Below are 25,286 nucleotides of genomic sequence, written 5' to 3'. Positions count from 1 at the left end.
AACTGTGCTACTTGTTTAATTGTCTGAGCTGTACCTTTGTTTATTTGGTTGGTTTTTTGTTTTTGTTTTTCAAGATAGGATTTCTCTGTGTATAACAGCCCTCGATGTCCTGGAACTAGCTCTGTGGACTAGGCTGGCTTTGAACTCTCAGGGGTCCACCTGCCTCTGCCTCCCAAGTGCTGGGGTTAAAGGCGTGCGCCACCATCTCCTGACATGAGTTGTACTTTTTAAAGAGTGCAGCAATATTTGACCATCTATGGAATGTGAAAATCAGTTATCAGCTTCAAGTTACTAGTCTTCTCACCAAATCTTTTTTTTTCCAAGACAAAGCTTCTGTGTAGCTTTGAAACCTGTCCCAGAACTCACTTTGTTGATCAGGCTGGCCTTGAACTCACAGCCTGCCTCTGCCTCCTGAATACTGGGATTAAAGGCCTATGCTGCCACCACCCCTGGCCTCACCAAATCTTTTATAAATACTTCATTATTGGCCAAAAAAACCAAAACCAAAACCAAAAAACAAAACAAAACAAAACAAAACCCTACTTTCAAAAGGTTTCAATCTTGGCTTTGTTTTCACAGACATGTGATGTGCACTCCTTCCCTTCCTGTTACAGTCTGAATTCCACCCAGACAGAATTCAGGCCCTGAGACTCAAAGGCCAGGGTGATAGGAGGATCAGGGGTGGTTCTAAGAGTGATTAGGTCATGCAGCTCCTCTTTGTGAATGGGATTAAGAAAAAAGGCTTCATATTGGCCTTTTTTCTTCCACCGTCCATCACATGATATAGCATCCTTCCTCTCTGCAGGAAGCAACACTCAGACAAGGAACCCACCAGTATCCTGATCTTAGAATTCTCAGCTTCCATAATTGAACATAAATCAATTTCTGTTCTTTATAAGTTACCTAGTCTGTGGTGTGTTATTAGAGCAACACAAATGTACTTCCTTGCTCTATTTCTTTCCACCATGTATCAGTTCCCTAATCCCAGAACTAAAAGCCTCTAAGACACCCATGTCATATTAAGAAACTGCCCTCCTAACAAGAACCTTCAGTTCCCAGCAACTATATCAAGTAGTTCACAGCCACTTTCAACACCAGCTCCAGAGATCTGAGGCTCCTATGGTCACTATACTCATAAGCACAAACCCGGACGTATATACAAAGTAAATCATAGGAGATTACTGGATGCCATCTTCTGTCCTCCACACACGTGTACAAGTGCACAAATACAGACACTCAGACTTCTCAGTCTTACACACACACACACACACACACACACACACACACACAGTATTTTTCAGAAACCTATGTTATAAACAAAATAATATGCACAACAAACATTAAAGACAGAATGATCCCTTATATGAACCAGTCAATAATGATGAGTATAGAATGAACTAAAGATTTTAATATCAATATTCCTGAACTTAAGTAAAATGCTGATATGTTCAGACATTCAGCCTCTTAAAGGTTCACAAAATTTTAAACAAAAAATACAAAATATACTATGTAAAATTTACCATTTCAACTAGTTTTTAAAATGTATAATCATTTTTTTAAGGTTGCCATTGTCCCTTTACTATAATTAACTGCACAGCAGAGTGGTACTGTATATGTGCATGTATGAATAATGTGCTAGTTTTCTACACAAAATATAAAAATGTCAGGTGTTGGAGAGGAAGTTCAGTTAATGAAGTGCGTGCCTTGCAAACCTGAGATGGATGGGTCCCTGGACCCCATGTGAGAAAAAGTTGGGTATAGTGATAAGCATTGTAATCCTAGCACTATGGAGACAGAGCCAGGCAAGATCCCCAAGGCTTTCTGGTCAGCCAACCTCACCTATTTGGCAAGTTCCAAGCAAGTGAGAGACCTTGTCTCTAAAGAAAAAAGTGGTTGGGCCTGAGAAATGAAAGCTATGGCTGTTCTCTGGCCTCTATATACAGAGACATGCTCCTGCACAGACATGTATCTGTACACATGTACCAGCAAACACGCATACACACAAACACAAACTAAAAACACTGGAATTTAGGCATAGCTCAGTAATAGGAGAATGCCTACCACATATGAGGCCTTGGGTAAAATCCCAGCATCATTAAATAAAAATTTTAAAAAATCACACACACACACACACACACACACACACACACACACACACACACACACACACACACACACACACACGGCATGGGTGGCACACACTTTTAAACCTAGCACTTTGGAGACAGAGGCAGGCTGATCTCTCTGAGTTCAAGGCCAGCCTGGTCTACAAAGTGAGTTCTAGGACAGACAGCCAGGACTACACAGAGAAACCTAGTCTTGAACCCCCACCCCAAACACACACACACACACACAACACACACACACACACACACACACACACACACACACACACACACACACACCCCCTCTAGATAGCCCTAAAAGTGCCAGACACTATAAGCCATCATCATTATGTATCGTATATTAATGTAGAAGATTTAAGTTTCACTTTCCAAAAGAAAATGGCAAAGCAGGACAGGTTAAGGTGAGTGAGATTAAATCTTCTGCAGTTTCTACTTTTCTTAAGCACTGTTGTCTATGAAAAGAAGATTCTGAATTTCTACTCAAGTCCTTTTTCAATGCCTTGAACAGCACCCTGGAAGATGTGAACACACTATTTGCATCCCAAGACCTTCTTAACAACCTGGAAGCAGGAGGGACACAGGGCAGAAGAGAAGAGGCCCATGAATGAGGACATTCCCTTCTGATCCAGCACTTGTGTGTGAGGCTCAAGCCCTGTTGTCAAATAACTGTTATGCTGCTCCACTCTTCCCTTCTCTTCCTCAGTAGGTCCTGTTATTTTAACCTTTGTTTCTAAGACCAGGATTAACTCTACAGCAGATTCAACAATGGGAAAAAGATGTTCAGAGTACATGCACCCCTCAACATATGATACTGTAAAATTTAATAGGAACTGGTTATTGATCTAAAAAACCCAATTTAAAAGCATTTTTAGTTGGCTGGTTGAAATAATCTACAATGATCACCACTACCTCTCTCAGAATGCTCCTGAGAAAATGTAACCAAGTAACATTTTAAAGCTGCCCAGCAATTGAATTCAAGTACCAGGTATACTGTTAACAAGCCAAAAAGAAAAAGAAAAAGATTATAATATCTGCTCACTGGTGTCTTCCTTCAGAAAGTCTAAAGACTATAAAAAACCTATTGTTATAGTAACCACTCAAGAGCCATTGGAAAGGTGATCCTTAAGGAAAATTTAAAAATAGCTATTAGGCCTGGGCATTGTGGAAGACAACCATAATCCCAGCAGTTGGTCAAAGACAAGATCAGAAAGGTATTCAAAGCTAGTCTTAGCCCCACAGTGGACCTGACACAGCCTGGGCTACAGGAGACCCCACTTTTAAAAGTTCAGAGCCAGCCAGGCGTGCTGATGTACATCTCAGAGCAGAGGAGGATCTCTAGCAATTACAGGCCAGCCTCATATACATGGCAAGTTCAAAGGAGCCAGGCCTACAAATTAAGAACCCCATCTCTAAGAATATAAAATAAACAAAAACAAACACCAAACAAGAGCTGATGAGACCACTCATTGGGTAGGAGGACTTGACAAGCCTGATGACCTGTTTCGATCCCTGAGACCCACATGTTGGGAGGAGAGAGCTGACCCACACAAGTTGTCCTCACAACTCTATGGGGTGTTACAGCATGCAAGCACCTATATGCTCATGCAGGCACACTACATAATGTGTGAAAACAAATGCTGTCACTCTGTCTTTCATGATCTATGTGACAGAAACCATTACCTTTCACATTTAGTTCACTACTGTATTAATGATTTCTTATTTTGTGGAATTCTTCTGAGAAAGCAAATATAGATTTTTCCCTAAAATTTTTTTTCAGGTAGAAAAGCAGTAGTTTCAAAATTTTTGAAAATGAATAATTTCAAAAATGCTAATTGTAGTTGAATACTTTCAGAATGAGGGCATTTTTTATTACCCAACAAAGTATGAGACATTAGACTTCCTTTAGACAGGATCTCACTATACAGCCCTAGCTAGCCTTGAACTCACAGATCCTCTGAGAACTGAATGCTGGGATTAAAGGAGTACACTATCATGCCTGGCTGACAGTAGATTTCTTAATGATAAAAGTACTTTTAGCAAAAAATGTAAAATCAACTTTTATCATAGAACTACCACTTAGAGGAGCTGGAGCCCAGGCTCAGTGGTTAAAGGCACGTGCCCTAGGATTGACTCCCAGCACATGGTGGGTCACAACCATCTGCAACTTCAGTTCTAGGGAATCTGACGCCTCCTCTAACTTCCAAGGGAACCAGGCATGCATGTGGTTATATGCATCAGAACAAAACACTCATGCACATAAAATTTAAAAAGCAACTCTTAAGAAAATTAAATAAAACACCAATTACTTATCAACTGAACATCCAATCATTTTTGTCAGGCACATAGTGATGTGAGGCACACTTTCTACGACACCAGGGACTCAAGTGACATTTAGGCATAAAAGTACTGTAAAGTTAACCTATTTAAACAGAGGCATTTATATCCACAAAATTTTATAATCATTAGCATCATCTAATTGCAGAACATTTCATCATACCAATAAGAAACCCCCAGTTAAATACTGAAAGGCAAATTTCTAATTCCAGAATTAAGCATCTGAGATAAACTTAATTTTACAGAAGCATATTCCCTCTTGTCACTTGTTTGAGACCGAGTCTCTCTGGATCCCAGGCTGATGTTGACCTCACTATGTAGCCCAATTATACAATCCTCCTGCCTTAGCCACTCCAGAGCTGGGATTTCATGCGTGTGCTACTAGGCCCAGAAAAGAAGCACAGTCTATACAACATTGTGCTTGTTTTATCTTTTAAATATGCAGAACAAAGACTGGAATGAAAAACAAGTACCCCGAAATAGTAAGAAAAGCTATATGGGGCAGCAGAATCATAACAACTCTTTTTCAATGCGTTTCTTCTTTCTTTTATTTTTTAAATTGTAAAATTCTATTTGTCTATTTATTTATTTTGGGTTTTCAAAATGGGGTTTCTCTGTGTAGCCCTGGCTGTCCCAGAACTCGCTCTGTAAACCAGGCTTCCTTTGAACTCACAGAGATTTTCCTGCCTCTGCCTCCTGGGTGCTGGGAATAAAGGCATGCACCACCACCTCCTGGCTTCAATACATTTTTCTAAAGCTGGAATTCAATAATACTACCTGTATGATTCTTTCAAGAAAACATAGCAGGCATATTTTCTAGAATCATATGCTAGAATCTGTACAACACAGTAAGAACAAATTTCAGGTGACTCCTAACACCCATATTCTTATTACATGTTTTCAGTGTAGATAACTGTTAAGATGAAAGTGAGACACTTGGTGACTTACTAATCTGGATGAACGCTATGCTGCATCTTACTTCATGACGTGGATTATTTCCTCACCGTTACATCTGCGCATCTACTTCTTGATGGCCATTTCTGAAATAAAGGTACAGTATTGAGAATGTGGTTCATATATTACAAACCATAAAGTCTGTAAGAACAAATGACTACATCATCATGACCAGTAAGGACTATTCACACAGCTCTTAAGCAAACTTCTAACAGAAAACATTAGAGTTATGATGCACAGTTTAAAAACAAAATACTGGGTACTGTCCCCTAGGACCACAATGTTTCAGTCCTCAACATCTTTGTCCCTCTGGGGCTCTTGATTGAGATCTGTAAACTGGAACACAAAAGATACACACAGGAAACCATAAAACTGCATGTTTTGAACACCATAAAGCAACTGTCCACTCATTGTTTATTTAGCCATTACACCTAAAATAAAAAAAAAAAAAACAAGAAAGGGATTTCTGTCCATTTTATTTATTTACTTTAGGCACCTGAAACAATGGCTACTGTGCCAATAAACGCTCTTCACAATGAAAAAACTGATTATTGGTTAACTCCAACTGATGGAATGTATGGTGGTCTGAATGAAAACAGCCCCCACAGGAACCCTGCCCTTCCCTGGCCCTAGAATAGCTGTCCTACCTTTTGCTGGATGCCCCCAGGAGAGATGGCCCCACTCCTCACCATGGGCAGGAGAGAGCTGACCCTGAGGGGGGCAGCCCCAGTGGCCTGGACTGACCAGTTCAGCTACCACCCAGGCCCACTGTGGTTGACCCACCCTTAACATCTACCCCACCTACGACCTGCTGGAGCTCATGAAGGGACTGGTCCTGTGGAATGATAACTGCACTATCTCTGTGACTTGGGGCAGCAATAGAATACCCAAGAGGAATTTCTGTGAGGAGTGATGATGGTGTACCAGAAACCAGAGGCCTTGAACCAGACCAATGATCCCTTGCAATGAACATCTGCAAGTAAAGCTGATTGGACAAAACACTGCAGCTCCTAATGCTGCCGGGACTAATGAAGAGGTGTTGGAGAGGCAGGAAAGATTGAGAAGTCAAGAGGTTTTTATTTATTTAAAATTTTCATTGTGGGGGCACTGCGGTGGGGAGGGGAGAATACGGAAGGATGAGGAGGTGAGCAGAATTGGGAGTGCCTGATATAAAATTCCTAAAAATCCAATGAAGAAATTATGCTAAAAAGGAAGGAAGGAAGGAAGGAAGGAAGGAAGGAAGGAAGGAAGGAAGGAAGGAAGAAAAAGGGGGCTAGAGAGATGACTCAGTGGTTAAGAGAACTGGCTGCTCTTCTAGAGGCCCTGAGTTCAATTCCCAGCAACCACATGATAGCTCACAACCATATGTAATGAGATCTGGTGCCCTCTTTTGGTGTGCAGGAATATATGCAGGCAGAAAGCTGTATACATAATAAATAAGCTGGGAGTTTTGTATCTGGATTGGTGGGCAGCAGGAAGATAGAATGACACCAGGCCTGGCTTGAGCTTCTGAAACCTTAGAGCCCGCCCTCTGTGACACACTTCTCCAACAAAGCCACACCTACTCCAACAAAGCCACACCTGTTTTTTGTTTATTGAGGGAAATAAATAAATACCTAAAAATAAATAAATGAATGAATGAATAAAAGAAAAAAGAAAATAGCTCCCATATACTCATAGGAGTGGCATTACTGCAGGTGTGGCTTTGTTGGAGTAGGTGTGGCTTTGTTGGAGAAGTGTGTCACAGGGGGCGGGCTCTAAGGTTTCAGAAGCTCAAGCCAGGCCTGGTGTCATTCTATCTTCCTGCTGCCCACCAATCCAGATACAAAACTCCCAGCTACCTTTCCAACACCATGCCTACCTGCTTGTCCTCATGCTTCACACCATGATGACAATGGACTAAACCTCTGAACCTGTAAGTCAGCTTCTATTAAATGTTTTCCTTTATAAGAATTGCCGGGCTGGAGAGATTGCTCAGAGGTTAAGAGCACTGACTGCTCTTCCAGAGGTCCTGAGTTCAATTCCTGGCAACCACATGGTGGCTCACAACCACCTTGAATGAGATCTGGTGCCCTCTGCTGTCGTGCAGGGCACATGCAGACAGAAGACTGTATACTTAATAAATAAAATCTTAAAAAAAAAAAAAAAAAAGAATTGCCATGGACATGGTGTCTCTTCATAGCAACAGAAGCCCTAACAAGACAAAATGCTTAACCCTCAAACACCATTTCTCCCACAGAAATGCCACTAATGCCAACTACATCACCATCATCATCTTTCCCTCAATAAACAAAAAACATAAAAGACAACAAAGACCAGCACTTGGGAGGCAGAGGCAGGCAGTTCTCCGTGAGTTCAAAGCCAGCCTGGTCTCCAGAGCGAGTGCCAGGATAGGCTCCAAAGCTGCACAGAGAAACCTTGTCTCGAAAAACCAAAAAAAAAAAAAAAAAAAAAAAAAAAAAAAAAAAAAAAAAAAAAAAAAAAAAAAAAACCAAACCAAAACAAACAAACAAAAAGACAACAAAGACATATTCCCAATCACAGAACTAGAACAAAAGCCTAGGCTATCTTGGAACTTGATCAATTTTACCTTTGGTAAAGTCTCCAAGAAGGGGAAGAGCTGAATATGTGGTTTTGCCAAGTACCAGGCATGAGATGGGCAGGTGTTTTTTTATTAAACATTCATATTCTTTAAGGTATTGTAGAGACCATTAGGAATTCAAGTCTTCTGTAGGAAGTGAAAAGTTAGCATTCTTACAGAAGACAAGAATAAACCCACAATTCTGGCAGTTCCCTACTTCTCATGCTATAACTGAATGATAATCCACAAAATGCTATTTGTGCCTGGTGTAGTGGTGAGGCAGAGGCAGGAGATCTCTGTGAGTTTGAGGACAGCCTGGTCTACAGAGGGAGTTCCAGGACAGCCAGAGCTACACAGAGAAACCCTGTCTCGAAATACCTTAAAAAACAAACAAATAAACAAAAGTTATGTCCCCAACTTCAAAGAAAAAAATTCAGTAAGACATATCTGCACAGTTTTTGTTCCTGTTTTGTTTTTAAATACTCTGTCCCCAATCCCACAAAGGAGCAGCTCAGGATCTTAATCAGATGAGAACTATTAGAACAATTCCCAAAAGAAATGGCATTCCCTTTCTTGAACTCCTTTAAGCACGTCTGTTTGTGATTATAAAGTTAAGTTTTCTCAGGAAAAGTTCCACTACTTCAAATTTCCTCGTTATCTTTAGGAATTGTGGCCACTGGAAAGAATCAAAAGCGCACAAGTCTTAACAGGACTAAATTAGATGCAACACTGTAGGGATGTCTGAACTTAATGTTTTTTGCTTTAAATAAACAAACTCACTCTGGGCTGAGGCCTACTCTGCCTTTTTGAGTATCATGTGGCTGGCAAACCTCAGGGTTTTAACAGAAATTAGCCAGGGGACAGAGGAACCACCAAGTATGACTCAGTGATCACATTTAATAGGCCCTGAAGACCAAACCAAACACATCCAAATCTCTAAAACTGTCCCAAACCCACTGCCAACATACCTTTCATCTGAATACTCTATGTTCATTTAAAGTTCACAAACCTATCATATAACCCAAGAAGTGAAAATAAATCCAGAAACAGAATCCGCAGGGGCTTCAAGGGCTGAATAATGAATCTGACAGTAAAAAGCTGACTTGGGGGAAGAGGCAGAGAGAACCCTTCAATATTTTTAAACAGAAAACTTCGGTCATCTAGAAATGAGATAGCAAATCAGTATCTAAAAGGTGAGTGACAGGATCAGCAAGTGGCTAAGCAGGCAAAGGTCCCTGTCAAGCTGACACTGTGTGCACTCTTCTGGACCCACACAGTGGAAAGAGAATGGACCCTTATCTTCCAACCACCCATGCGCCTGTACATGTGTACACAGGATCATATACACAGTAAGTAAATGTAACTTAAAATTTTAAAGACTTTTAATAACTTGGCCTTGCTATGCTGATGCCCTCAATTATTCGGAGAACATGAAAATTCCTTAGAAGAATTATCACTGTGACTAAAAAATATGTCTTTAAACATTAATACAACCTAGCTCTTTGTATAGAGGAGAAATGCAGCAGAAGTACCAAGTTTAAAGTTGCCAAACGACTAAATATAAATGCTACTTTGCAAAATATTTTTGTACTGGGTTGTCAACAAAAACTAATATAACTGCCCCTCAGAATCTAAAGTCCGTGTAGGGATGTTGGAGGGGAAGGAAGGAGGACTCATTCTCAAGGCCACAATTGGAAATAATACAACCTGATTTAAAAGGAAAAACCCCGGGTTCTTAGTGTTCTTCACCACAGCATGTTCAAAACTGTATTTAAAATCAAACAAAGCTATGGGAATGGCCTGAGTGATTTCAATTCAATGCCTGAGGTATCATCAGTAGTGTCTGTTTTTAGGCCTTGCTTCAGGCTTTATAGAGGGAAATGATGGCATGTGAGTGTGCATGGTCTCTTGAAAGTTACATATACAATCTTTATAATCAGTAATTGTCTGGTCCTCCTTCCTAAGTACACTCATAAAATGAGTAAATGTCCTATTTTACAACTTTTGTTTTCTATAGACTTCCTGCTGAATTCTAGGTCACTATACAAAATGGTTTTTGTTTGTTTCCTTGCTTGGTTTTTCAAGAGAGGGTTTCTCTGTGCAGCTCTCTGGCTGTCCTGTAACTCCCTCTATAGACCAGACTGGCCTCAAACTCACAGAGATCCACCTGCCTCTGCCTCCTGAGTGCTGGAAATAAAGAAGTGTGCCACCACATCCAACTACACAATGTATTTTTAAACAGAAAATATTATTACATTTCCCTCTGTGATCTATCTAGAATATCAAGATAGAAACTTGCCAAGTTTTCTTCTAAATCTTCAACATCACACACAAAAGATAAATACAAACCTAAATAAGGATCACAAAAATTGTGACTTTGTTGTTTTTCATCAACTTTACATGCAATGCTTAAAATATTCATTATGCAGAGAGGCTTGGCCTCAAATAGGCTTACTTTTTATACTCTTCAGGGAGTTGAGTTATCTGGATACCAAAACATTCAGTTTTTACATGTGTCCTACAGATTGTCATCTTACTCCATTAACTTTTCATTGCATTTTAAATTTAATTACTTACTTGAGACAGAGTCTCACTGGCCGGGAATTTGTCATGACTAGGCTGTCCTCAAACTCAGAGAGACCCACCTGCCTCTGCCCTCCAGGTGCTAAGCGGATTAAAGGTCTGTGCCATCATGCCTGGAGGGCTTTTGTTTGTTTGTTTGTTTGTCTTTTAAGAGTTTTGTTTAGCTCACAATTTTGAAGACTGAAGGGCAAACAGCATGGAGCTGGCTCAGGTAAGAATCTCCAGGGAAACATCACAACAAAGAAAAAGATCTCATGGCACTAAAAACAAGGAGTGGCCAATGCTGCTCTTTCAGTACAGCTCTCAAGAGAACTACCCAGGGTCCCACATTCTAGAGACGGCAATTTTCAGGACTTGCATTAAGCCCTACCACTTAAAAGCTCCACCACCCCCTCACACTTACCACACTGCAAACCAGCCTCCCTACCTACTGATCACTGGGCACACACAAACCAAGAGCACAACCTACACCTGAAGTTCTATTTATCCTTAAATTCCCTAAAGTTAATTACAGCTGTAAGATATTCCACAGAAATTCCATGGCTCTCCCTTCATTATCTATCAACAATCTGCTTAATATTCTTTCCTTTAAATGACACCCAAGCAGGGCTGAAAGAGATGACTCAGCAATTGAGAGCTCTGTCTACTGCTCCTGTCCAAGCACCCACATGGTGGCTCACAGACATCCACAACTCCAGTTCCAGGGAATCTGACACATTCTTCAGTGGGCACCAGGCACATGTGTGGTACACCAAAACACATGAGGGCAAACCATCTGTACACATAAAATATAATTTAAGTGTCACACAAGGAAAAAAAAATGTTAGGAAGAGTAAAAAGGACAAACTCCATAAAATGGTTATCATTAGAAACACCAGAACAGATTTTGGGAGTGGCAAAAAAACAGAAAACCAAACATTAACAAAAACAAACAAAAACCTATGAAATTCTTCAGGTTTTACAACTGAAGTAGCTAATGCAACTTAGAGGTAAGAAAGTACTAATTTCATATGGCAAAGGTTATTTTTTTCTCAGAATTACCCAGTCCAACATACATTGAGAACACATACACACAGTCTGATTTACAAATCAGAAGAAATCATGCTATTAAAGAATTTAAACATTTTTAAAACAGAATGAATTCATAAATTGAGTATGATAACATGTATGTTAAGGAAATTAGGAATGATTTGTGTATACTTTAGGAAATATAGAGTTCTAAATAACTCGGGTAAGCCATTGGATTTACCACCAGCTAATACCTCTAAAGAGAAGAAATGGCACTGTCAATACAACACCTTGCTTTCAACTTGGTTGTTTAACAAAAGGACTAAAGATTCAATTTCTGGTTTAATTCAGGAGGTATAATCTTAGAAATTCAAAGACATATTCCTAATAATATATATACAAAAATCTTTTGTGTACAGCTTGCATTAGATCCAAAACAAAAATTTTACAAAGAACTAACAGTTCTTAAATTAAAATTTATACTCTAAAAAAGAGCAATAGGACAAAAAGTACAGTATACTCAACATAATGTTAACCTTAAAGAAAAAAGAGTATTTTTAACTTCATGGACATTTATTTCCCTTACATCAGCATCTCTCCAACACCCAGGCCATTATTTAAGGTAGTCCACAAGTGCTATGCAGAAAAAAGACACTCAAATGACTCAATTTTACAAAAACTAGGCTAGCTATTTCATCACAAGGCACACATTATTATAACGTGCTTTTTGGCAGCATAGGAAAATCTGCAGGACAGGCTTGTACTAAAGTTAATGACACTGTAGGAAAACTTAAGACTTACTGTTTACTCCAGGGAGAGCACTGATTCCAAACAAACAAATAAATAAATAAATAAACTGATGACTTTACTAACTCAGGACAAAGAATTTCATTGTCTTTCAGCCTAACAATAGAAGTAACAAAAAGTATTTTAAATGCTACTTGCAGGCCAGCATTCGTATGTCCCCTTTATTTGGTGAGTCTCTGTTTTGTGTAGTGTGAGCATTTCTCTTGCTTAGTCTTAGTGACTCTATCTCCCCTCTCCTTTGTGTACAACTGTCTCTTACTCAGTAACTCAATTTCTTTTTTTAAAATTTTTTAAATTTATTTTAGAAATAATCTTATTTTACATTATCAGTCCCCCCCCCTCACCCTCCCACCCTCCCATTCCCCCCAACGACCCCCCCAACCCACCTCCCACTCACTCAATTTCCAACTCAGATTTTCAGAAAGAAAACATCAGATCATAGACTAGGCCAAATTATTTAAGAACTGTCACAAAATAAGACAAAGAAGCAGAAATTAGGCTAGGAAAGCTCAATGGCAAAGCACTTACTGTGCACCTTGGTTTGATACATGTACCACAAAACAAAAAGGGTTAATTATTCAAACTCTGATTAAAATGTAAAGTGAATGAATGGCAGACCTGTGGTGCATTCCTGTAATCCCAGCACTCTAAGAGGTGAGGGAGGACTGGAAACTCAAGACCAGTCAAGGTTATATATGGAGTTCCATGACAGCCTGCATCGACTAGGTGAGACTTCATTATAAAGTAAGTCAAAGCCACAAATTTTGAACTGTAAAATTCATAAGCCAACGTACCATATACAAGATTTTAATTACCTTAGTGGTAGTCTCTGCTCAGAGACTTACAGAATTTATTTGAAGCATGGAGTTTATTAGAGTTTTTTAAAAATATACTTATTTTTTATTTTATGTGCAGGAGTGTTTTGCTAGGCTGTGTGTGTGCCCCAGAAGAGGGCGTCATATTCCCTGGAACTGAAGTTTCAGAGAGTTGTGAGGTGCCATGTGTACACTGGGAATCAAAGTTAATCAAATGCTAATAACTGCTGGGCCACCTTTCCAGCCCCTATTTTATTGTTTTTGACATGTGTGTTGTGTGTGCCTGTGTGTAGGTGTATGCACATGAATACAGGTGCTCATGGATGCCAGAGGAGTCATATCTCCCAGAAACTGGAGTCACAGGCGGTTATGAGAAGACTGACTGGGTGCTGGCAACTGCACTGTGCTGAGCCATCTCTTCACTCCTCGGGATATTTTAATATCAATTTTAAGCATGTTGGTTACAAAAAAAAAAAAAAAAAAAAAAGGTGTTCAGCAAGAAAATAAGACACAGAAACACCTGAGACTTTGGGTGCAAACTTCTCAAGGAAAGCTGCCCAGACTCCAGGATTTTGAGCTAAATCCTGGAAAAAAAAAAAAAGGAAAGGTCACTTAGCACGCTGCTTATGAATATGGGCTCTGGAGTCATGGCTTTAAATGTATGTCCCAACTCTGCCATGACTAACTGCTAGTCACTCTCTCTTCCCTCTTCTCTAAAATGATTAGTTAATGTTGCTGTTGTGAAAGAGTGACATTGGAGAATGCTTATAAAACACCCTGGCACCTGGCACCCAGTGTGGACTTCAACAAGCAGCAAAGCATCAGGAACCATTCTTTTTGTCTGCTAAAACTTTCCTATATGATTATTTTAAAAGATCAAACACCTTCCCACTTTGAGAATTGTACCCATCTGATGCTCTCAGAAAGCTAAATGTTTCCCCACAGCTTATCACACGTGCATCTAATACAGTCTAGGAGGGGTCAAGTGAACAGGAGAAGAAGAGAAGAGAAACTTGTTCTCACACTAATGCTGGCACAATTATAACAAGGTCAAGTCTGGGGCAGAGGTGGCAGCATTTAGTCGTCCAAAGCCAGCAGTGTCACTGGGACAGGCTGTGGCGTCTGTCTGTCTCTGTAATTGCCACTGGCACCCTCACAGGGTGCCTTGTGCAGTGTGATTCTGGGCACTGTTCCTGGCTGCTTACTCTCAACCTGATTCACTAGCCCTTGCAACAATATGAACCTGAACCACTGAATTCTCCCTAAGTAACCTTTAAACTATCAAGTTCACTTCAGTTGTTTTTTCCTCCTGGCTGGCACATGAGTAGAGGTACCATCATTCTCACCCCGCCCCCCAACCCTTCTTTACACAAAAACTAACTAAATAAATAAACAAATACACAGGGGAAAAAATACTGCTCCAGGTCTGTATTATATTTCAGGAATGTTTTTCCCGAGTCTGTTTATTACTTGATAGCACAGATCACAGTGTGGGCATGCAATCTGAATAAACAGCAGAGATGAAAGTGTCAGGAGCAAGGAACCACACAGAGTCCCTGCTAGCCATATTGTCACTGTCCATGGACAGTTATCTGTGGTCAGCTATGGTCAGAAAACACTAGATAGATGAAAAACAATTTAACAGTCTATACAAGTTTCCTCCATTTCAGGCAGGAGTCTGCTGGAGACTGAGCCCAGAGCCTCCCTGGTCTCTGCTCATGTTCTTCCACTGAGCTTTACAGCCCAGCTCAACAATCTGTCTTACACTGTAACATTCAGAGTGCAGTGATGAGCTCTCACACCATCACGTTTTGTCCCCTGTACGAACCATCTCTGAGCACAGCACAGCCATGATGGAAATTTATCCAGTCTTTGGTCACTTCGGAGTGGCCTCACCCACTAGGCTATCACAGTGTGGCAGTGCTTACCTTCAAAGAAGCCTTACTTTACTGACTAGTAGTCCCTGAGCTGAAGCACAGTGATGCTGGCAATCTCACCTGAGCACCTACTGCAACTGCACTATTCTGTTATTAGTAACTATTCTACACTCTTTTGTCTGACCTGTAACTGGACTTTATTGTACATGTATGTGTGCAGGGAAGTACTGTCTGTGCTTTCTTTCAGGCATCCACTAGAGTCCTGGGAAGTATCCTCCCTGTGGATGTGGACAGGCGGCTTGATGTGTTAAAGAACAAAACACTAATCTCAACAAAATCAAGCATAGCCTTTTTAATTAGTCTTTTTTAGTTAAAATTTTTTTAAAAGGAGCCAAGTATGACAGAACTGATGTAGTATATTTAGGGAACCTCTCTCCTGATACCAAGCTGCATCACCATTAAAACAAGTTCATCTGCTCTTTGAATATGTCAAAATGACATTAAGATGAAATGAATGTCACAAGACATTATGTAAAGATTTAAAGTAATGAAGAAGCCTGTACCTAAGAAGAAAATGGAGCTGAGAGATTATCTGACATGCTCAACTTTATCAATAAATGTTCAGACTTGGTAGATAACTGCAGATGCATTAACAAGCACAAAGCATAAATATATTAACACAGGATAATTACCTGAGTAATGGTTGAATAAACATTTTTTGACATTTTATATAGTTAAAATTTTGTTTAAATGTGAATGCCAAATGATACAATTGAAGGGTCTCCTCAGGGAAAAATATACAAAGTACTAAATATGAAAAAGAAAACAGGAAATAATCTTATCTACAAAAACTGTAGCAACTTGCAACTTTTTAAAAGTCACATTTTTGTGGGCACAAATTCACCAACTAAATATAATCTAATTAGCATACTTCTACAGTCAAAAACCAAGAACCTGATTCCAGAAAAAGAAAACATTTCAGATCACAAGATTAAAACCACAAACTACACCAGGGTTTAATTAATTTTTTTCAATTATTTCAATAGAAATAGAAGCTGTACACCTTGCTTGCTTTTACAGCAGTGCAAGTAAAGGGCAGTGATTCACCACAGACCCCACTTACCAACAGTGCAACAATGCTGTAAAAATAATTATGCAGTTATTACAAAATTAAAGGCCATTAATAATATGTTTAAATCATTTATATTGTCACAAACAGAGAGCAACAACCAAAGAAAATCCCAAGTATCTGTCACTGAGTGCCCACCACAAGATGGGAATATGAGGGATGATAACATGGGAACATGAGAAACACATGAGACAAGAAGCCACATCCAAGCATCTGCAGTACAGAAGGAGGGTACAAGAACTGTGTGGTGAGGGGCTGAGTGTGTGCCTCAGGCATGGAGTACTCTAACATTGGCAAGACCATAAACTCTATTCCCAGAACCAGAAAGAAAAAAAAAAAAAAAAGGATGAAAGAAAAAAATCCAATATGGTAGCTTGACCCAGGAGTGGTGCGTGCCTGTAATTCCAGCACTAAAGAGTCCAGAGGGCCGGGCGTTGGTGGCACACACCTTTAATCCCAGCACTTGGGAGGCAGAGGCAGGCAGATCTCTGTGAGTTTGAGGCCAGCCTGGTCTCCAGAGTGAGTGCCAGGACAGCCTTCAAAACAATACAGAGAAACCCTGTCTCAAAAAAAAAAAAAAAAAAAAAAAAAAAAAAAAAAAAAGAGTCCAGAGAACTGCTTCAAAGCCAGCCTGGTCTACACAGGAGCTCCAGGCCAGCCAGGGCTACATAACAAGACCCCATTTCAGAAGTAATATAGAAGTGTCTGGTCGAGCTGCCAAGTCTAGGACATAAGTAACAGCAGCAAAACAGAAGAATAACTGGGAACTAAACTGCAAACATAGAGAGGGGAAGAGATAATAGAAGGCCTGAAAAACAAATGTAAAGACCAAATTCAGTCCCAAATGCAATATAAAAACATTCAAAGAAATGGGACTAAAAATCAAGTCTGCTCTCACCTTCTTGCTTTTGCTCTATGAATTTACTCAGAATGAAAAATAATGGGGAGAACATGTATGCAAAATCAAAAAGAAAAAGGGAAATAATCTAAAAAGAACTTCCCAGAGAAGAAAAAATAATACATAAAAAGAAAATCATACATAATTTAAAAACACTTTTCTAAAGAATAATATTTCATCTAATGTTCACATTATTTTAGTTAACCTAATTCCACTATTTGAGAGAAAACAAGAGCATACAGGTACTGTAGTCCCTTCCCGGGGACAAGCTCACAAAAAGGTCAGTCATAGCAACAAAACTACGCAGGCTGACACCATTGTCCTCGAGCTATTATGGCCCCTTAGAAGCACGGAGCAGTGCTGCACGCTGTCATGCTTTATTATCAATTTCAACTTCTTCTACCAACCAAAAACATCAGGATACTATAGACCCTATTTAAAAAACAAACAAATAAATAAATAGAACACCAAAAAACAACTACCTTCAGCTATACTGCAAGCTCAAGGACAGTCTGGGACAAAACAAACCATTTATTTGAAATAATTATGCTGTAACATACCATGGTTTTGTTTACAATCAAGAAAACTTATGACTGGTACCATAATATTTTTAGTAAGCTGAGACATGTTACTATCCCAGGGTGCCCTCTGGGCAACAGGACATTTGATGGCCTGAGAAAAGTTAATGCTTCTTAGGGCAGAGCAGAAAGTCACAGTTACGAAGACTTTTTTTTTTTGATTTTTCAAGACAGGGTTTCTCTGTGGCTTTGGAGGCTGTCCCGAAACTAGCTCTTATAGACCAGGCTTGTCTGGAACTCACAGAGATCCTCCTGCCTCTGCCTCCCGAGTGCTGGGATGAAAGGCATGCGCCACCACCACCCAGCTATTATGAAGAATTTATACTCACAACTTTTTCAAAGTTTCTTTTGAAATATTTAAATATAAGCTAACAGCTTTATAAACAGAGACTGGAAATAAAGAAAATTATTAGTATGTCCAAATTCAACAGCATAAAAAAAAAATCAACCATGAATATGTTATCCCAATATATTTTTCAATGTTATTCAATAACTATGAATAGTATTGTTTATTATATTCTCAGATATTAGAATACTATCATTTACCAAAAATAAAATATTCCTTTCTCTAATAATTTTTATTACTGTTCTATATCTATGAGTAGAATCCATGTTTCTGGTACACCCAGGATTACTTGTCTAACATCTCCAAGGCCCAGGACCTTTATCTATAACCACGGTCAGAAGATGCCTGTGTTCTCCCGTCACTGTCCCGCCTGAAACATCTCTGAGCAACAGCCAGGTCTGCCCTCCAATGTCCAGAAAGAGGTACTGCTGAATTAACCCCATTTATTTAATACACAGAAGTTTTATGGGCTATATGGCGAGCTGTATGCATACGTTAGTCCATGCACCATGCACACACATGTGGAGAGCAGAGGTTGGTTGGAGGACTTCTCTATCACTCTCTACCTTATTTATTAGGTTGCGTGTGTGTGTGTGTGTGTGTGTGTGTGTGTGTGTGTGTGTGTGTGTGTGTGCACATGTATGCACTACAGCACATTTGTGGCAGTCATGTAACAACTTTTCATGTGTAGATTGCCTTTTTCCTCCATGGGTTCCAGGAATCAAACTCATCACCATGCTTTCATAGCAATCGCTTTTATCTGTTAAGCCATACCACCAGCCCTCCTCCTCCTCTTTTCTGAGATAGGGTTTCTCAATGACCCTGTAATCACCAATGCAGCAAGCAGCCAGCAAGCTCCAAAAATCCTCCTGTGTGTCCCCACTGCTAGGATTACAGGTGCACACCACCACATCCACGTTTTTATATGGATGCTGAGGAACTGAACTCAGCTCTTCATATGTGCACAGCAAGAACTTAACCATCTGAGTCACTTCCCCAGCTGGCTATGCTTTTACACATGATTGTTTGTGCCTGAGTGCAGGAGGGGAGGAGTCTTAAATGGAGTCACAACAGTGCCCTCAAGCCTCTGATACAGAAACAAAGTAACCATAGTAGAGGACCACAGTCTTAGTACTTAGTACTTCCTCCCGCATCATTTCAAATGTCAAATTACTACATTTAGCCTCCAAAGGCACATGTAGCAAAGTCAGGGTGGTGCAAGTGCTGGTGAAGGTAGGGGCGCACACTTTTAATCCCAGCCCTCGGGAGGCAGAGGCAGATGGTTCTCTGTGAATTTGAGGCCATCCTGGTTTACAGCGAGAGCTCCAGGATAGGTTCCAAAGCTACAGAGAAACCCTGCCTCGAAAAACCTCGAAAAGTAGTAACATTCAATAAGGTACAGATAAGTGAGGACTTTGTTATTTTTAATTCTGTGAAATCCAAACACATACAACAGGCCATTCTGTATGGAATTATTACAATAAGCAACATAATATACCCTAAATGTAACTTTGAAAAAAGAAACTATAGCAACTTTTGCTTAAATTTGTATGCACTAGACCACAACTTTTGTTGCTGCCACTATCAAGTTTTATCCTAAGAGATGATTACAATATTGACAGTTATTTACAGCCAAAAATATGTTGCTAGTGGTATTCATACTTATTCATATTCTCCACTAAAGTATAGATAGATAGATAGATAGATAGATACAGATCTATCTATCTATCTATCTATCTATCTATCTATCAGTTCTTCCCAAATTTATCAGCATACTTTTATTTGCAGCACTATTTTACAACCCTGAACAGACTGGAGACACTATTAAAAATTGATTATAATTTTATGGAGGATCTGAGATCAAACCAATTCAATGTTACAGGAACCAATTAAAACAACAAAACCAAATATCCTCTGGGGATACAGGACAAAACATCAACAACAGAAAGAAGAGCCTCCAAGACTTCTGGAACTCCTATTACAAGTAAGACAATAAGCTAAATTTTGAAATAATTCCCAGACGTGTTAATACTAAAAGTAACTTCTCTATGAAGAGAAAATTACGCAAAATAGGCATGTCTTACCAGCCAGTTCAAACAGTGCTGGAGTGAAAATAAAAGACATCTGAAGACAACTTAATTGTCTTATAATTTCTTAAAGTACTAAAAGAAATTTTATGTTAGTATAAAAACATTAAAGAAAGTATAAAAATAAGGAAAACTTAATGAGGCACTTCTCAAACTGGAAGGTGACTGAAAGAGAGGAGCTCAAACTAATCAAAGATGAAAGGGGAATTCAAGTACAGAAGCATTCTTGGAATCCTACAGTAAAAAATTAGTCATTTAAAATAATCATCAAACGAGGGTCTATCTACTGTGCTTAAAGTATAATGAGTTTATATCATACTTTTCTGTACAAACACAATGAACTTTTTTTCCACTATAAGCACATAAAAGGTTTTGTTGGTACAATTTACTATGCCCAGTCTCAGCCCTAGGATATTTTTGTACCCAATCTCAAATTGGGACTGGGATGCTATCTGTCCTCAAAATGTTGAGTTACTGGCAGAAGCATAGCTCCATGTCTAATTGAACGTTTATGCTCTACTACAAGTCTTTTCAAGCAGCATTCTTATTTAGATGTAACTAAAACCACCTGTACACTTGAAAGCATAAGTCAAGGCTAACGGGGTACACTGTTCACTGATACAATGGGTCAAAACTTGCCTCTAGTACTGAGAATGGTCCTGGTGTTTTTCCAGCACCTTATCTTATGGTTAAACAGATGAATTCCTATTATTTACCATTTTAAGAAACTAGCATTCTAAAGTTAACTACATAATGAATGTTATTTTCCCACCACTGAAAAACATAGAAATGCTCCACAAAACTATATTCCCAAAACATTATGCCCCAAACTTTCTACTACTAAATGTAGCCACCTTACTTATCAGATTGCACGGTATCATAACACTTATGTTTAAGGAACTCTTAGGTAGCAGTCTAACATAACAATAAAATGCCCACATAAGTCATTCACTCTATCTGATTATGCAGGCTCAATAATTTCACATCACAAGAAAGGCAAGTTCAGCTGAGTGAGATACTGTGGAGAGCCAGGAAGGGTGGTGCATGTATGCAATTCTGACATTTAGGAGTTTGAGACAGGAGTGGAGGTAACAGGAGGGGAGGAGTGGTGAGGTCACAGCCAACCTGGAGTACAAGACAAGACCTTGTTAAAAACAATGCTGAAGAATAACCACAACCACACCATTTTATTAGAGTATATCATACTTTCTTATATTACTGCTGTTAATCTCTTACTAATTAACCTAAATTGTAAATTGTAATTGTTCTTTATCATAGGTAGACCGTTCTTTTTCCTGTCCAAAAAAATCATGGTCGTAAGAGGTCTTGAATGTATCTCAGAAAACAAAAGACATTAGTTGGTATATAAAAAAGAAATCAGGACCTCCATTTGTACGTTTAATGTCACCCTCCAAAGAGACTCAGGAAAAAAGGCATTCTTAAAGCAACAGTGATGTAATATGACTATTATGTGTTTATATGTCATGATATTTACCAAGAAAGCAGACCTTCAGAATGTCATCAACTATTACAGCTCAAGGAATCTCAAATGCTGAATTCGATCAGAATCAGTTTATTAATTATAAACACATGTAAGGGATTAATTAGTGAGCACACAAAGAAACACTAAAGTTCATATGTAAAGACAATGATTTTTAATCCTACCATGTAGGACACTTAAACTAAAAAAAGTTTTTAAAATTTAAGAATGGCTTGCACTATTATATGTTATTCAGAATACAGACAGCTGTAGACGGTGACTAGACCAGACAGCTGCAGTGGTTTGAATGATATGTCCCAACAGACTTGGGCATTTGCATACTTGTCCTTGTTTGGCCACCTTTTGGGGCAGTTTAGAAGGTATGGCCTCGATGGAAGAAGTGTGTTTCTTCTTTGAGGTTTCAAAGGCCACATGTTATTCTCAGTTCACTCTCTCTGCCTTTTGTTTGTGGTTCAAGATGTGAGCTCTGAGGCCTGAGGTTCCAGCTTTGGTCACTCTGCCTGCATGTTAAATCACACTTGCCTGCCTTGATGGTAATGGACTCATTCCTCCACAACTGGAAGCCCAAATAAACCTCTCCTTTACAAGTCTCCTTGGTCATGGTGTTATATCATAGCAATAGAAAAATAACTAATACAGAAGCTGGTACCCAGTGTGGTGCACTTCTGTTATAGACCTGACCATGTTGTTTAGAAAAAATGTGGAGGACTCCCGATTAGAAAAGTGGTTGTACACTGCAAGCGGAGCTTAATAGACCATCCAAGTACAGGAACTTAGATGGCAACAGTGGTGAGAGCTGTAGAGACTACGAGGGTCATTCTAGAAGTTTCAGGGGGCAACAATATAATCGAATAGTCTAGAGGCCATTCTTGTGATATGCTAGCAAAGAATGTGGTTGCTTTCTGCCTTTCTCCTAAGAACTTGCTTAAGGCTAAATTTTGACGTAATGGACTAATTCTTTGGCTGAGATTTCAAGACAGCCTAATATTGACTCTTCACATAGTCATTAATAGTCACTCTTAGGCAGAACACCGTGAAACTATGTTGCAGCCAAGTCTTGTGCTGAGAGAGATAAAGATATTAAGGGGAAGCCTGATCCACACTGGAATAAAAGGAAAGATGCCCTCATGGCAAGATCCCACCCAGCTAAGCTTTCAATCTGTGAGAAGGCCTGAGGAATTTTCTGCTGCTAAAAAGAAACAATAAAGGGCTGGAGTGATGGCTCACCAGTTAAGAGCACTGGTTGTTCTTCCAGAGGACCCAGGTTCAATTCCTAGTACCCACATGGCAGCTTGCAATTGCCTGTAACTCCCATTTCAGGGGATCTGACACCTTCACACAGACATAAAAGTAGGCAAAAAACTGAATGTGCATGAAATAAAAATAAATTATTTTTTAAAAAGAAACAATAAAGGGGGGAGGGAGCTAGGAGAATGGGAAGGGGAGAAGAAGAGGGGTGCAGAGGACATGAGGGAGCAGAAAGGTTGAGTCAGGGGAAGAATAGAAGATAACAACAGGGCTGGAGAGATGGCTCTGAGGTTAAGAGTACCCACTGCTCTTCCAGAGGTCCTGAGTTCAATTCCCAGCAACTACATGGTGGCTCACAACCATCCGTTATGAGATCTGGTGCCCTCTTCTGGTGTGCAGATATACATGGAAGCAGAATGTTGTATACATAACAAATAAATAAATAAAATCTTTAAAAAAAAAAAAGAAGAAGAGGAAGATAACAACAATGGAGATACCATAATAGAGGGAGAGATTTTAGGTTTACAGAGAAGTCAGGCACTAGGGAAATGTTTGGAGATCTACAAAGATGACACCAGCTAACAATCTAAGCAACAGAGGAGAGGCTACCTTAAATGCTCTCCCCTGATAATGAGATTGATGACTGACTTATATGCCACCCGATAGCCCTCATCCAGCAGCTGGTGGAAGTAGAAGCAGACACCCACAACTAATCACTGAACTGAACTGGAATCCAGATGCAGAGAAGGACCAGTGAAGAGCCATGGGTCCAGACCAGGCTGGTGAAACCCACAGAAACAGCTGACCTGAACATCAGGGAACTCTTGCTCCCCAGACTGATAGCTGGGATACCAGCATGGGACTGATCCAGACCCCAGGAACATGGGTTTCAATAAGGAAACCTCAGAAATCTACAGGACCTGCTATAGTTGTTAAGTACTTATCCTTAGCATAGGTGTGGACTTTGGGAGCCCAATCCACATAGATGGATACTCCCTGAGCCAAGACACACAGGGGGTGGGCCTAGGCCCTATCCCAAAGGATATGACAGACTCTGATGACACCTTATGGAAGGCCTCACCATCCAAGGGGAGCAGAAAGGATATGTGATAGATAGGGCTTTGGGAGGGTGGAGGGGGGGTAGGGGAGGACGGGAGGGAGAAGGAAACTGGGATTGTCATGTATGTAAAACAATCTTGTTTCTAATTCAAATAATAAAAAAAAATCTGCAAAAAAAAAAAGAAAGAAAGAAGGAAGGAAGGAAAGAAAGAAAGAATAAAAAGTTGCTGCAAATGTGATTCAAGAGTGCCAGGGTCCATCCCAAACTGGCCGCCGAACTTGCCAGTGTCACACAAGTGGTGCTGGCTTTAGAGTTATGAAAGACACATGAATAAAGGAGTCATGGAGTTGTCCTCCAGAGTTTTAAAGACCCAGAGAAGCCAGAAGTGTGCAGTCTCTACAAGGCCACTGCATCGAGTTGTGGAAGCAAAGCTTGGTTTGCATTAGGGACCCCAAGATATTGGAGACATCAGAGCCATGGGACATATGCCAAGAAGAGTTGCAAACAGGGAGAGGAGCCAGTGCAAGAGGGAGGCAGGCAGCAAAGCTGGAGGAACAGAACACCATCTGAGATCTTTGAAACCACACATGGCGCTAGAGCATTTGGTGTTTGCCCTTTTGAGTTTTTGTCTTGTTCTGGTCCAGTAGTTATTCACTATGCTTCTATTCATTCCTTTGGGAGTGGTAATGTATATTCTGTGCCACTGTATGCTAGAAGTATGTAATTTGCTTTTTGAGTTTACAGGGTTACAGTTAAGAGATTGCCTTGAAGTCCCAGAAGAAACTTGGATGCTGAACTTTAAACTTGAAAACAGTGTTGAAACTGTGAAAGACCACGTGGACTTTTGAAGTTGGACTAAATGCATTTAGCAGACTGTGGTGGTTTCAATGAAATGCCCCCACCCCCAGTCTCAGGCACTGCATTGTTGTTCCTAGCTGATGGCCCTTCTGTACAGTTTAGGAGGTTTGGTCTTGCTGAAGAAGTGTGTTACTGGGGGCAAGCTTTGAGGTTTCAAAAGCCACATGCCACTCCTAGTTTGCACTCTCTGATTCATGCTTGTGGCTCGAGATTGAACCCTCAGCACTGAGCTTTCAGCTCCAGTTGCCATGTCTGCCTGATGCCATGCTTCCCTGCCTTGATGGCAATAGACTCATCCCTCTGGAACTGAAAGGTAGTTATAAGTACCACCTTAGTTATAAGTACCAGCTAAAGTCATGTGACCAGTTGCAGACATAATTGACTTGAGTGCTTCTTCTCTATTTTGTTAAAAACATATGTGTGAATATACACACACATATACATATATTAAGCAGATATTTGTTTTCTTTCCTCTATTTTTTATCATGTAATATAA

At 39.8% G+C, this 25,286-nt stretch overlaps 1 protein-coding gene across 4 annotated transcripts in view; it reads right to left on the bottom strand.

Annotated features, from left to right (window-relative positions):
* The window catches only part of Frs2 (fibroblast growth factor receptor substrate 2), a 76,572-nt gene that overhangs the window by 32,919 nt on the left and 18,367 nt on the right, over nucleotides 1-25,286 (bottom strand). For 2 of the 4 annotated variants that reach the window (XM_027392353.2, XM_035450374.1), the window contains exon 2: nucleotides 5,409-5,500. The exons of 1 other annotated variant lie outside the window; for it this stretch is intronic. The gene's annotated coding sequence lies outside the window, so the exon portion shown is untranslated. The remainder of the gene's footprint in view (nucleotides 1-5,408; nucleotides 5,501-25,286) is intronic. One more of the 4 variants, XM_035450375.1, reaches the window with a different exon arrangement.

Source organism: Cricetulus griseus (genome assembly GCF_003668045.3).
Source record: "Cricetulus griseus strain 17A/GY chromosome 1 unlocalized genomic scaffold, alternate assembly CriGri-PICRH-1.0 chr1_0, whole genome shotgun sequence".
Classification (NCBI taxonomy): Eukaryota; Metazoa; Chordata; class Mammalia; order Rodentia; family Cricetidae; genus Cricetulus; species Cricetulus griseus.
This window is presented reverse-complemented; position numbering and strand designations above follow the sequence as displayed.